This window comes from Heterodontus francisci, unplaced genomic scaffold (assembly GCF_036365525.1).
Source record: "Heterodontus francisci isolate sHetFra1 unplaced genomic scaffold, sHetFra1.hap1 HAP1_SCAFFOLD_148, whole genome shotgun sequence".
NCBI lineage: Eukaryota > Metazoa > Chordata > Chondrichthyes > Heterodontiformes > Heterodontidae > Heterodontus > Heterodontus francisci.
The window spans coordinates 2,867,886-2,882,195 of record NW_027142345.1 but is presented as its reverse complement, the minus strand read 5'-3'; positions in this window follow the sequence as shown (position 1 = coordinate 2,882,195).

Below are 14,310 nucleotides of genomic sequence, written 5' to 3'. Positions count from 1 at the left end.
CGACCCTCCTGCTCCAGACCGCCACGTGAAGGCGTTGGAGTCGGGTTGCAGATTCTGCCAGATGTCCACCAAGTTAAGGGAGCTGATCAGTCCCCTCAACTTCTCCACCGACGCTTGGCCGCGCTGGGGACCTGAGAGATCCCCCAACTCGAAGATGCATTTAAAATCTCCCCCCCCCCCCCGCCCCGAGGATGATGCACTCGCTGCTATCGATGGAGCTCAAGTGAGCAGACACTTCTTCAAAGAAGCGCGCTTGCAACACGCCAGGCCTGGGCGCAGACACGTTCACAAAGTGGTGCGGCACGCTACCCAGCCGAACGGCGTGGTGGAGCAAGCAGCCCGGCACTAGCTCCTTGACCCCAAGATCTCCGGCTGAAAAGTCGGGGCCAACAAGATAGCAACCACATTAGAAATAGGGGTGAGGTGACTCATGTAGAACCCACCCTGCCACTCCAGGAGCCAGGTGGCTTCGTCTCCCGCAACGGTGTGGGATTCCTGCAGAAAGCTCACTGCGTATCTCCCTTCCCTGTGGACTGAGAGATTGGGAAATCTGCGGTGAGACCCCCTGCTGCCGTTGATGTTGAGGCTGGCTATGGTTATCTTAATGTCAAAGGTACTTAAAACCCGTCACCAACACCTCACTGTGAGGAGGGAGTGGAAGTGCTCCTGGCCCTCCACTCCCCCAGGAACCCATTGAGGAATACATTAAAATGGCGCCTCTCAACCAGTTTCACGCCTGCGCGCTTGCCCGCTTTCTTCAGGGCGGCAGGGACGGACTGTCTGATCAGCGCCAGACTCGACCAACGGCCGAGGGCCAGCTGAACCTTATTGCGGCAACCCCTGCAAACCGCGAGGAAATCCCGAAGTTCCGCCGTGGGGATGAGAGGAGATTCGGTGGGAGGCACGAGGGACTCCACCACCTCACTGGCGATGGAATCAAGATCATCCTCCGTGCCCCACACCGAATCCCCATCCTCCTCCGGGTCATCACCGCCACTGGCCGACACACCCACCACACACTGTGGGGCTGACGTCCCGGCAGCGCCAGCTGATCCCGCCTCCATCAGGATCCCACCCCCAGGATCGATGGCGGAGGAGTCCTCTCTGGGTTCTATTGTGAAACTAGAGCCTGTGGGCGCCAGCAGTTCAGGAGCCCCCTTCACCTCCATCCCCAGGCCAATGAGTGGTCCAGGGGAGACAGGCGTTCCCGACTCTAGAAATCCAGCCGGAGCCGAGAACAGAGGAGGTGGAGGGAGGAGGTCATCTCCCACAGGCCCAGCAGATGGGGCAGCATTCTCGGTTACAACCGGGTCGGGTGTATCCTGGTTGGTGGTGGACTCCGGCTGGGAGGGCCGACACTTTGAGGCCCCGCCCTCCTCTCTCCTCAGGGCACCCGACCCAGTGGCAGTGGCAGACTGGGTGGCGTCCCCAGGCTCCTCCATCACAAGCAGGGCTCAACTGGCGTCCCCTGGAGGGGCCACATGTACAGGTGTCTCACCCTCCACTCCATCCTGAGGAATAGGGATCTCCTGCCCAGACTTTGTGGCCTTGGTGGTGGCGTTAGGGGAAACCTGGGGACCCGAAACCGGAGACAGCTCACCCTCAACAGATGGGCCCTGCGCCTCAGGGCCCCTTGTCAACTCTGTCGAAGGCTGCCTTCTCCTCTTTTCCCCAGTTGGGTGCGGAGGTTCAGAGACCTCCATGTCATCAGTGGCCTCCACCTCCGCACTCACTTTTTTTTAATTCACCCTGGGCCTGAGCACAGCTCTGGGGCAGGTTGACTCACCGAGATCGGGCTTTGTGCTGAGCTCAGACTCGGATAGTGTCTCTGTGTCCAGGGGACGCGCCTCTCGATGTTTATTTCTCCTCCGCACCTTCCTTCCAATTGGACGGCCACCCCCTCCCTGCCAGAGGCCGTGAAAACCACAGCCTCCGGTACCGACTGAATGGTATCTGGAAGACGAGTGGGGGGGGGGGGGGGTGGGAGGAGGTGCAGCGGTGCCACCCTGGGCCGCCGATTTGGAGTTGGCTGCCGGGAGGTTGGGGCAGTTCTTACGAACATGCCCCACCCCCTTACAGATATGGCACCGCACCCCGTCCAAGGTCCAGAAGACGCGGTAGGCCGTCCCCTGGAATTCTACATTAAAGTGGCCCTCTGTCACCTCCTCCCACGCCGGCTGCATGAATAACTGGCGGCGGAAGGAGCACACGTGTCGGAGGCTGCTCTCCCGAAGACCGAACAGGAGTGGGGTGAGCCCCGTCTTTACCTCCCCCAGATAGTGCAGGTGGGGAAGGAGGAGCTGACCAGGAATGAAGGGCGGGACATTGGATAGAGTGAGCCTTTGCGCAGTAGCCTCCAGGTGTTCCACTGGCAGGAAGGTCCCGCCCACCGTGAGCCCCTTGCTCAGAGCCAGGGACACCGCCCGCTCGGTCTTCAGGAATAACACTGCCTTCCCGCACATTTTAGAGGCTGCAACAATGGCAGTCGGGCCGACAACCTCGGCCATTGCTTTCACACATGCCTCTATAGTCATGTTCAGGTGGATGTAGCTATTGACCCCATTCTTCGATGTTAATAACGCAAACGGCGACAGGGCAACAGGTGCAGCTGCAGCAGCCGCAGCAGCATATGTACGGGAAGGCCGCGCCACCGGCGAAGGAGGGCTTGCCATGGGGTCTAAGAGCCACGTCCACTCCCAAGAAACAAAGCAAATTTACAATTGAAACAATAAACAAACAAACTGTAAACAAAGTGGAGTGGGAGTAGTGGACGATAGGTGTAGGAAGATAAAAGAAAATGGGAGGATAGATGACTGAGGCGACTGAGTGGAGGAAGGGAGAGAAAGGCTGACAGGGATGTTTGATCCAACTGCCAGTTGGAGCACCTTTGTAACAATTAGTCCAAAACTGTTTGTTGTCTTCTAGTTGGGGGAGGCTTCTTCGCCCGGGATGGCTGAAGCCGCCCGGTACTCTCCTCTTCTGCTTTTGGCAAAAAAAGTCTTCCCCAGGCATCTCCAGCTGTCCCGAGCAGGTAATTGGGGTGGGAAGGGAGCTCCCTGTGTGCAAGCACCAATACAAATACAGGGGCCCCCTACTGGATTTGGCAGCCCCGCCCAAGTCTTCCGGCCTCTTCTCCCTCCCCCAAACAGTCCAAACTTAAGAGTTCTTCAGGTGCACTGCCACCCACCTATCTATAACAATTGCAGTCTTCCTTGATGGTTTCTCTCAATTCTGCATTCACCCTTTGGTACAGCGGCTTTTTTCGGGAGCTGATAGTGCGAGTGAGCGAACAGCGAGGAGGTCAGTTTCAGTTTAAAGTTAATTACCTTTAGTTTCAACGGACCAGGGGACTGCTGGGTAAGTAATATATATATATTTGGGCAGTTTGAATTGATTTTCCCTTTGGTACAGGGGCTTTTTTCAGGAGTTGATAGTGCGAGCTAGCGAACAGCTGGGAGGTCAGTTTCAGTTTAAAGTTAATTACCTTTTGTTTCGGCGGACCAGGGGACTGCTGGGTAAGTAAAACATATATATTTGGGCAGTTTGAATTGATTTTCCCTTTGGTACATGGGCTTTTTTCGGGAGCTGATAGTACGAGTGAGCGAACAGCGAGGAGGTCAGTTTCAGTACAAAGTTAATTACCTTTTGTTTCGGTGGACCAGGGAACTGCTGGGTAAGTAAGGATACATATTTGGACGGTTGCTTTACCCGAAACACTACTCGGGTAGTGTCTCCCACCCATCCTCCTCCTCTAACCAAAAAAAAAGGACTCTGGTGTGTTGATAAGGTAAGCTTTTTATTTAAAAAGTTCAGTCCGTCAGATTGCAAAGCTAACAAGTTTTGACTTTTTTTTGGTTTTTCAGCAGATTTGTTGGGAATCTAGAATAGTTGGAATGGAGGTTAAGGCAGTTGTATGTTCCTCCTGCAGAATGTGGGAGGTAAGGGTCGCCAAGAGTGTCCCTGCTGACTGCATCTGTGGGAAGTGCACCCAACTCCAGCTCCTCGAGAACCGCGTTAGGGAACTGGAGCTGGAGCTGGAAGAACTTCGGATCATTCGGGAGGCGGAGGGGGTTATTGAGAGGAGTTATAGGGAGGCAGTCACACCTCAGGTAAAAGATGTAGGTAGATGTGTTACCGTCAGGGGAAGGAGAGGGAACCAGCAGGCAGTGCAGGGATCCCCTGTGGCCGTTTCCCTGAACAACAGGTATACCGTTTTGGATACTGTTGCGGGGGACGACTTACCAGGGGTAAGCAATGGGGTATAGGTCTCTGGTACAGAGTCTGCCCCTGTTGCTCAGAAGGGACAGGGGAAGAGGAGCAGAGCATTAGTCATTGGGGACTCCATAGTTAGGGGAACAGATAGGAGGTTCTGTGGGAACGAGAGAGACTCACGGTTGGTGTATTGCCTCCCAGGTGCCAGGGTTCGTGATGTTTTGGATCGTGCTTTTGGGATCCTTAAGTGGGAGGGGGAGCAGCCCCTAGTCGTGGTCCACATAGGCACCAACGACATAGGTAGGAAGAGAGATGGGGATTTAAGGCAGAAATTCAGGGAGCTAGGGTGGAAGCTTAGAGCGAGAACAACCAGAGTTGTTATCTCTGGGTTGTTGCCCGTGCCACGTGCTAGCGAAGCGAGGAATAGGGAGAGAGAGGAGTTGAACACGTGGCTGCAGGGGTGGTGTAGGAGGGAGGGTTTTGGTTTCCTGGATAATTGGTGCTCTTTCTGGGGTAGGTGGGACCTCTACAAACAGGATGGTCTTCACCTGAACCAGAGGGGTACCAATATCCTGGGGGGTGGGGGGGAGATTTGCTAGTGCTCTTCGTGGGGGGGGGGGTTAAACTAATTCAGCAGGGGGATGGGAACCTAAATTGTAGTTCCAGTGTACAGGATGTTGAGAGTAGTGAGGTAGGGGATAAGGTTACAGGGACGCAAGAGGGCACTGGCAAGCAAGAACTTGGTTTAAAGTGTGTCTACTTCAACGCCAGGAGCATCCGGAATAAGGTGGGTGAGCTTGCAGCATGGGTTGGTACCTGGGATCCTGATGTTGTGGCCATTTCAGAGACATGGGTACAGCAGGGGCAGGAATGAATGTTGCAGGTTCCGGGATTTAGATGTTTCAGTAAGAACAGAGAAGAGGGTAAAAGAGGGTGGGAGGTGTGGCATTGTTACTCAAGGAGAGTATTACAGCGGCAGAAAGGACGTTTCAGGACTCGTCTACTGAGGTAGTATACGCTGAGGTTAGAAACAGGAGAGGAGAGGGCACCCTGTTGGGAGTTTTCTATAGACCTCCGAATAGTTCCAGAGATGTAGAGGAAAGGATAGCGAAGATGATTCTCGACAGGAGCGAGAGTAACAGGGTAGTTGTTATGGGGGACTTTAACTTTCCAAATATTGACTGGAAATACTATAGTTCGAGTGCTTTAGATGGGTCAGTTTTTGTCCAGTGTGTGCAGGAGGGTTTTCTGATACAATATGTAGACAGGCCAACCAGGAGCGATGCCACATTGGATTTGATACTGGGTAATGAACACGGCCAGGTGTTAGATTTAGATGTAGGTGAGCACTTTGGTGATAGTGATCACAATTCGGTTAGGTTTACCTTAGCGATGGGTAGGGACAGGTATATACCGCAGGGCAAGAATTATAGCTGGGGGAAAGGAAATTATGATGCGATTAGGCAAGATTTAGGATGCGTAGGATGGGGAAGGAAACTGCAGGGTATGGGCACAATAGAAATGTGGAGCTTATTCAAGGAGCAGCTACTGCGTGTCCTTGATAAGTATGTACCTGTCAGGCAGGGAGGAAGTTGTCGAGCGAGGGAGCATTGGTTCACTAAAGAAGTTGAAGAGCTTGTAAAGAGGAAGAAGAAGGCTTATGTTAGGAAAAGACGTGAAGGCTCAGTTAGGGCGCTTGAGAGTTACAAGCTAGCCAGGAAAGATCTAAATGGAGAGCTAAGAAGAGCGAGGAGAGGACACGAGAAGCCATTGGCGGATAGGATCAAGGAAAACCCTAAGGCTTTCTACAGGTATATCAGGAATAAAAGAATGACTGGAGTTAGATTAGGGCCAATCAAGGACAGTAGTGGGAAGTTGTGTGTGGAATCAGAGGAGATGGGGGAAGCGTAAAATGAATATTTTTCGTCAGTATTAACAGTAGAGAAAGAAAACGTTGTCGAGGAGAATACTGAGGTACAGACTACTAGGCTAGATGGGATTGAGGTTCACAAGGAGGAGGTGTTAGCAATTTTGGAAAGTGTGAAAATAGATAAATCCCCTGGGCCAGATGGGATTTATCCTATGATTCTCTGGGAAGCTAGGGAGGAGATTGCAGAGCCTTTGTCCTTGATCTTTATGTCATCATTGTCGACAGGAGCAGTGCCGGAAGACTGGAGGATAGCAAATGTTGTCCCCTTGTTCAAGAAGAGGAGTAGAGACAGCCCTGGTAATTATAGACCTGTGAGCCTTACTTCGGTTGTGGGTAAAATGTTGGAAAAGGTTATAAGAGATAGGATTTATAATCATCTCGAAAAGAATAAGTTCATTAGAGATAGTCAGCACGGTTTTGTGAAGTGTAGGTCGTGCCTCACAAACCTTATTGAGTTTTTCGAGAAGGTGACCAAACAGGTGGATGAGGGTAAAGCCGTGGATGTGGTGCATATGTATTTCAGTAAGGCGTTTGATAAGGTTCCCCACGGTAGGCTATTGCAGAAAATACGGAAGTATGGGATTGAAGGTGATTTAGCGCTTTGGACCAGAAATTGGCTAGCTGAAAGAAGACAGAGGGTGGTGGTTGATGGCAAATGTTCATCCTGGAGTTTAGTTACTAGTGGTGTACCGCAAGGATCTGTTTTGGGGCCACTGCAGTTTGTCATTTTTATAAATGACCTGGATGAGGGTGTCGTAGGGTGGGTTAGTAAATTTGCGGATGACACAAAGGTCGGTGGACTTGTGGATAGTGCCGAAGGATGTTGTAGCTTACAGAGGGACATAGATAGGCTGCAGAGCTGGGCTGAGAGATGACAAATGGAGTTTAATGCGGAAAGGTGTGAGGTGATTCACTTTGGAAGGAGTAACAGGAATGCAGAGTACTGGGCTAATGGGAAGATTCTTGGTAGTGTAGATGAGCAGAGAGATCTTGGTGTCCAGGTACATAAATCCCTGAAAGTTGCCGCCCAGGTTAATAGGGCTGTTAAGAAGGCATATGGTGTATTAGCTTTTATTAGTAGGGGGATCGAGTTTCGGAGCCACGAGGTCATGCTGCAGCTGGACAAAACTCTGGTCCGGCCGCACCTGGAGTATTGCGTGCAGTTCTGGTCACCGCATTATAGGAAGGATGTGGAAGCTTTCGAAAGGGTGCAGAGGAGATTTACTAGGATTTTGCCTGGTATGGAGGGAAGGTCTTACGAGGAAAGGCTGAGGGACTTGAGGTTGTTTTCGTTCGAGAGAAGGAGGAGGAGGAGAGTTGACTTAATAGAGACATATAAGATAATCAGAGGGTTAGATAGGGTGGATAGTGAGAGTCTTTTTCCCCGGATGGTGATGACAAACACGAGGGGACATAGCTTTAAGTTGAGGGGTGATAGATATAGGACAGATGTTGGAGGTAGTTTCTTTGCTCAGAGAGTAGTAGGGGCGTGGAACGCCCTGCCTGCAACAGTAGTGGACTCGCCAACTTTAAGGGCATTTAAGTGGTCATTGGATAGACATATGGAGGAAAATGGAATCGTGTAGGTCAGATAGTTTCACCGGCCGGCGCAACATCGAGGGCCGAAGGGCCTGTACTGCGCTGTAATGTTCTATGTTCTATGTTCTACCTCTCTCCACTTTCTCCAATTACTCCAGTCTGCACTCTGCAGTTGCTGCAGCACAGGTGCAGCTGCTCCCCCTGATTGCTGGCAGGAAGTGCTTCAAATTGCCCAGCCAATCCCAGTGTTGTATCTGTCCTGGGAGTGTTTGATGGGGACAGTGCAGAGGGAGCTTTACTCTGTATCTAACCCCATGCTGTACCTGTTCTGGGAGTGTTTGATGGGGACAGTGTAGAGAAAGATTTACTCTGTATCTAACATCTGTCTTTGACTCTCCAACTTTAAGGGCATTTAAGTGGTCATTGGATAGACATATGGATGAAAATGGAATAGTGTAGGTCTGATGGTTTCACAGGTCAGCGCAACATCGAGGGCCGAAGGGCCTGTACTGCGCTGTCATGTTCGAATTCTAACCCCATTATTTTTCTCTTTTTTCTTTTCTTTCCCCCGTTTTTTAAGCTTGTGTTGAACTGAACAGCTTAGAGCAGCTTGAATCTGTATCTAAGCTGTGCTGCCCCTGCCATAAACTTCAGCACAAATAAAATTCCTATCCAAACTCGCGCCAATTTAAAGGCCTGCTCAAGTCACAAACAAAAACCCGACCTGAATCCAACGGAACCACATGGGACCCAGCCCGACCCGGCCCAGGTCCCTCCATTTTCCCCCGAGACCGACCCGACCCGACCCAAGCCCAAAGGTCGAGTTCGGAAGAGTGGACCGACACATGTCATCGGGTCCCATCGGGTTCGGGTCGGGTAACAGGCCTTTGCACCAAGTCCCGTTCATCTATCACTACAATGCTCAATGGCTTACGTTGGTTCCTGATCCAGTAATGCCTCGATTTTAAAATTCTCATCATAGCTTTCTGACCCAACTCATTCCGAACTACTCAGAAATGAAACTGCCTCCTGAAAATATTAAATGTTTGTTTGTTTGAGGAAACACCTTCACAATACGGACTGCTGTGGTTCAAGATGAAGGCCCACCATTTTCCCATGGCAACCAGGGATGGGGAAGTAATGCTGGCCTTCCTTGTCAGTATCACCCATATCCTGAGAACAGATAGACAGGAAATAAAATAGGAATAAAATCAATGAATTTGTAATTGACTGATTGAAACCAGGCGAGGTCTGTGATCAGAGAGAGATGTCATAATCCGATAAACAAATTGTCAACACAATTTATCTCACCAGCTCCTTGTGTTTGTCTTTCTGCTGTTGTCTTCATCAGAAAACAAGTAACAATTAATCTCGGGATTAAAAACTGCTGAATGTCAATTGTACACATAAGATACGTACTCAATGATTTCTGTTATCAGACAGTCAGAGAATCACACAGCATAGGAGGAGACTATTTAACAAATCGGACCAGTTCCAGCTCTTTGAAGGAGATTTCGAATTATTCCTCTACCCTGTTCTTTTCTCCCAGTCCAGTAAATCACCCTCTTAGTGTTGATCCAATTCCCGACTGAAAGCTTCTGTTAAATCTGCTTCCACAACCCTTTCAGTAAGTGAATTCCAAATCATAAACACTCGCTGTGTAAATAAATTAAAATCTCCTCATCTCTCCTCTGTTTGTTTGTTAATCAACATTAAACTGTGTTCTCTGGTTACTGAACCTTCATCCAGTGAAACCAGATTCTCCTTATTTATTCGAGAAAAACACATCATCATTTTGAGCCCCTCGATTAAATCTCCCTTTTATCTTCTCTGCTCTAAGGAGAACAATCCCAGCTTCTCTCCACATAACTGAAGTCCCTCATCCCTGTTACCATTCTAGTATATCACCTAGACACCATCTCCAAGGCCTTGGAATCCTTCATAAAGTGTGGTGTCCAGAATGGGACACAATATTCCAGCTGAGGCTTTAACAGTCATTTACCTAGTCTTAGCAGAATGTTCTTGTGTTGTTTGTTTTGATTCTTTGCTTCTAGTTATAATTCTAACGATCCCCTATGCCTTTTTAAATCCTTCACCACATGTTCAGCCACCATTGAATATGACTGTACATACACGCCCAGACTCTGTGCTCCTGTACCATCTTTTAAATGGTGCAGTTCAGTTTCTATTCTCTCCGCTTATTATCCCTCACAAAATAATCACTTCCCCAGTACTATGTGTTAAATTTCATTCACCATGTGCATTCTCATTTCTCCATGAGACTGTCCATATCCTCCTTAATCCTGCTACTATCTACCACACTAGTGACAGCATTTATGATTTACATGTCATCTGCAAGAGTTGAAATTATGTTTTTGTTTTACTCTAAGTCTATGGCATTTATATATTTATCTATATGTCAGGACGAGCACTGTTTCTAATATCGACCCCTGAGATACAGCACTGTATTCTCCCCCTCCCCCAGTCTGAACAATGTCTGTTCACCACTTTTCGCTGCTTTCTCTCCCTGAGTCAGTGTCATATCCACACTATCACTCTCACAATAATCCATGTGTTACATTTCATAACAAGTCTATGAAATGTCATTTGATTACAGGTCTTTTGAAAGTCTATATACATAACAGGACACACACTATCCTCATCAGCTCTCACAGTTATGTCATCAACGAACTTGATCAGAATTATCAGACATGATTTTCCATTAACCTATCCAGCCTGTTTGTCAGTTATTATCCCATGTTTTTCCAAGGGTTATATATTTTTGTACTGGGTTATGGCCTCTAGAAATTTCCAACCACCGACATTACACTGACTGGTCAGTAGTTGCTGGGATTATCTTATCTCTCCTTTTTAAAACAGGATGTAACATTTACAACCCTTCAGTCCTCTGTCACCACTCTTTTATCCAAGGAGGATTGGAAGATTCTGGCCAGTGCCTTTGGTATTTCCACCATTCCTTCCCTCAGCAACCTTCACTCATCCCATCCAGACCAGCTAAATGTTCTACGTTATTGTGGTACAAAAGTACTGGATTGAAAGGGGTTAACTCAACCTGTTTGTTCAGTGACTGTAATTAATGTCAGTCTCTTTGGACTCTAATTGTGTCGCTGGAGGGTTTCCCTCTTCTATTAATAAGGGTCTTCATTTAATGTCTTACACATAGTGTCATCTGGAGCATCAAACCCGGCACTAACAGGGATCAGCAGCACCAGAGAGAGGGAGAGGATAGATCAGAATCTATGAGCAGTAGATTGGAACGTTACAACAATGGGTCAGAATCTGAGAACAATAGATTGGAATGTTACAACAATGGGTCAGAATCTGAGAACAATAGATTGGAATGTTACAACAATGGGTCAGAATCTGAGAACAATAGATTGGAATGTTATAACAATGGGTCAGAATCTGAGAACAATAGATTGGAATGTTACAGCAATGGACAGCAGGAGTTTCTCCTCTTGGTTTGGTTTAGTTACTGCAGAAAATACTTGGCTAACATTAGAATGGCGGATCTATTATGCACTGAAGATGATTCAAACAATTTACTACCCTTTCCTCGCTATTATTGGTGTCCCGGTAAGTCTCTGTCTCCAACTATTAGATTCATAAACCATATGTCAGTCAATTAGGGTTCTTGTCATTTAAATCGTGAGAAGACTGAATCCATTGTCTTCACTTTCTGTCACAAACTCTATTCCCTCTCCACGATCTGTAAACCCCTCACTGAGGCTGAACCAGGAAGTTTACAGCCTCTGGTATCTTTAATGCTGAGCTCAGTTGATCCCCATATTAACTCCACCTCCAACCCTACATATTGTTACAGCCAGGTGATGAGGGTTCACAGTCGGTCCTCTTGTCCTTCCTCTTATTTGACCGCAATCGTGTTTGTTCTTTTTTAACCGTGGATGTATTTACCATTTATGTGATGTTTTACTTTTTACCTTTGGTGTAATAGTGAAGGAACCAATCGGAAAGGTTTTCTTGAGCTTAACCATGAAAGAGGTGAGTTTAATACACTTAACATCTAAACCCAATCAAAATAAAATAATAAAAACATACGTTATACATTTATGCTGCCACTGACACGAGAATCTCACGTACACAAAAAGATTACAGAATAAGAAGTAAAATCGTGGCTGGATTAGAGTCCAGAATAAATCAAAGGTCGAATTTGAATGCGGAATACAGGCTTAAAGACAGGATTCTTGGTAGTGTGGATGAACAGAGGGATCTTGGGGTCCATGTCCATTGATCACTCAAAGTTGCCACCCACGTTGATAGGGTTGTAAAGAAGGCGTATGGTGTGTTGGCTTTCATTAACAGGGGGATTGAGTTTAAGAGCCACGAGGTTATGCTGCAGCTCTGTAAGGCCCTGGTTCATCCACACTTGGAATATTGTGTTCAGTTCTGGTCGCCTCATTATTGGAAGGATGTGGAAGCTTTAGAGAGGGTGCAGAGGAGATTTACCAGTATGCTGCCTGAACTGGAGGGCATGTCCTACGAAGAAAGATTGAGGGAGCTAGGGCTTTTCTAATTGGAGCGAAGAAGGATGAGAGGTGACTTGATAGAGGGGTACAAGATGATGCGAGGCATAGATAGAGTGGATCGTCAGAGCCTTTTTCCCAGGGTTGAAAGGGCTATCACCAGGGGGCATAATTTTAAGGTGATTGGAGGAAGGTTTCTGGGCGATGTCAGAGGTAGGTTCTTTACACAGAGAGTGGTGGGTGCGTGGAATGAGCTGCCAGCGGTGGTGGTAGAAGCAGATACATTAGGGACATGTAAGCGACTCTTGGATAGGTACATGGATGATTGTAGAATGAAGTGTAGGTAGTTAGATGGATTTTAGAGTAGGTTAAAGGTTCGTCACAACATCGTGGGCCGAAGGGCCTGTACTCTGCTGTACTGTTCTATGTTCTAAAACATAATATGCAGTCTGTGAGGTTTGATAAATCCCTGATCGTCCGGCTGAAGTTGTACTCTTGAAGTCTTTGGCTGGTCGAAGTGCCCATTGTGACTGATCCACATGGTTCAGGATGTTCTTGAAGGCAGACTGGTCGGTGGCCTTTTTACCCTGGTGCCTCAGTCTGTAGTAATCTGTAGGATTGGAGGGTCCACAGTCGCTGATGGTTTTCAAACTTGTGATGTCATCTGATGAGAGACAGAAAGAGAACGGGTCTTGGGGTGGTGGGGGGCTAGGGGAGGGGGGAAGGAGACCACCCTTCTGCTTCTGCCAGTTTGAATCACTGGTTTGTCTGTCTTTGTCCAGGGGAAGCTCCCAGCTTTCACAGAGATGGTCAGACGGTCTCATGGCTGCCTCAATATATTTTCTGGAGCCTTCCAATGAGATTCAAGGTGAGGAATTTCCATCTCCCAAGGGCTCAGAATGCCATTCTTTACACTTGGAGTAGTTTACGCTTTCAAAGTCAGTGTGTCAGGATGTCCTTGAATTGCATGCTAATGAACGCAATCTTAGCAAAGTCAATCTCAAGAGCAAGCCATTATTTTGGGTCCAGGCTCATCAGACATGTGTCTCCTATTGGAGACGTTGGAATGTGAAAAGGTGCTTCAGATAAAAATTGCAGTGGCCATCTTGGCTGCCAGTTTTTTGCAGGATTTTTTCCATTAAAACTTTAATGTAAGTTTCCAACTGATTAAAATTCCTCATTGGCGTATCGTGTTTCATTGACAGCAATAACACCTCTTTAATATGTGCCTCAGCCTACCAGCTGCGTAAACCCTCATCATGACATTGTTAAATCCACACTTGACTCTTCCAATTCTATCCTGGTCACCCTCCAATTATAAATCTATAACATGATGTGAACTGCACAGCTGGCCACTTTTAGTGTGGTCAGCACAGTGTCCCATGTTGGGCAGGGATCTAGCCTGGGTGCCATGTATGTGTTGTTAGTGTGAGGAGGCGTTAGTACTGATGTCAATCAGCCATTTTGGCAGCATTGATGTACGATTATGAAACTTGGTCTGTGGATGTCCACTCACCACCTGTGTAAGTCACTCTCAGCTGAGCATACATTCAGCAGCACGAGGAACCACCGCACCCTCCCCCGACCCCCCATCCCCACCACCACCCCCCAAAGTTATTTTATAGGATCAGGCATCCAACTTACAGGTGAGGGGCTTTAGACTTAGTTCTGTGATTGCAAAGTCAGTGGAGGTGCTGTGGATGGTTTTCTGGAGGTTGTGTTGTGAGCTGCTGCAGACATTCAGGGAGGACAGAGGATATGGTGACCCAACACTGGACGAGGTATTGGGACTGTAGTTAAAGTGTCTCTGTGTCTGAAACATGACCAACAAATGAAGCAGAGGCTGCAGAGAGGGGAGTCTCTGCAAAGGGAAAAGAGGAGGGGGCTCTGCCCTACCCACCCGGGGTGTTCCAAGGTCACTTTTTCTACCTACATCTAACCCAGGAGCAGTGTGTGAGGTGACTCTGATTCAATAAGGAGGTGGTCACAGAGCTGTGTCAACTCCTGTAACACGACCTGCAGCCTCACACCAGGGTGGGGACGGAGATGTCAGTGGCCGTTAAAGTCACAGTTTCATTGATCTTCACTGCATCCGGATCATTCCCCAGGCAGGAGTGGGCGGCA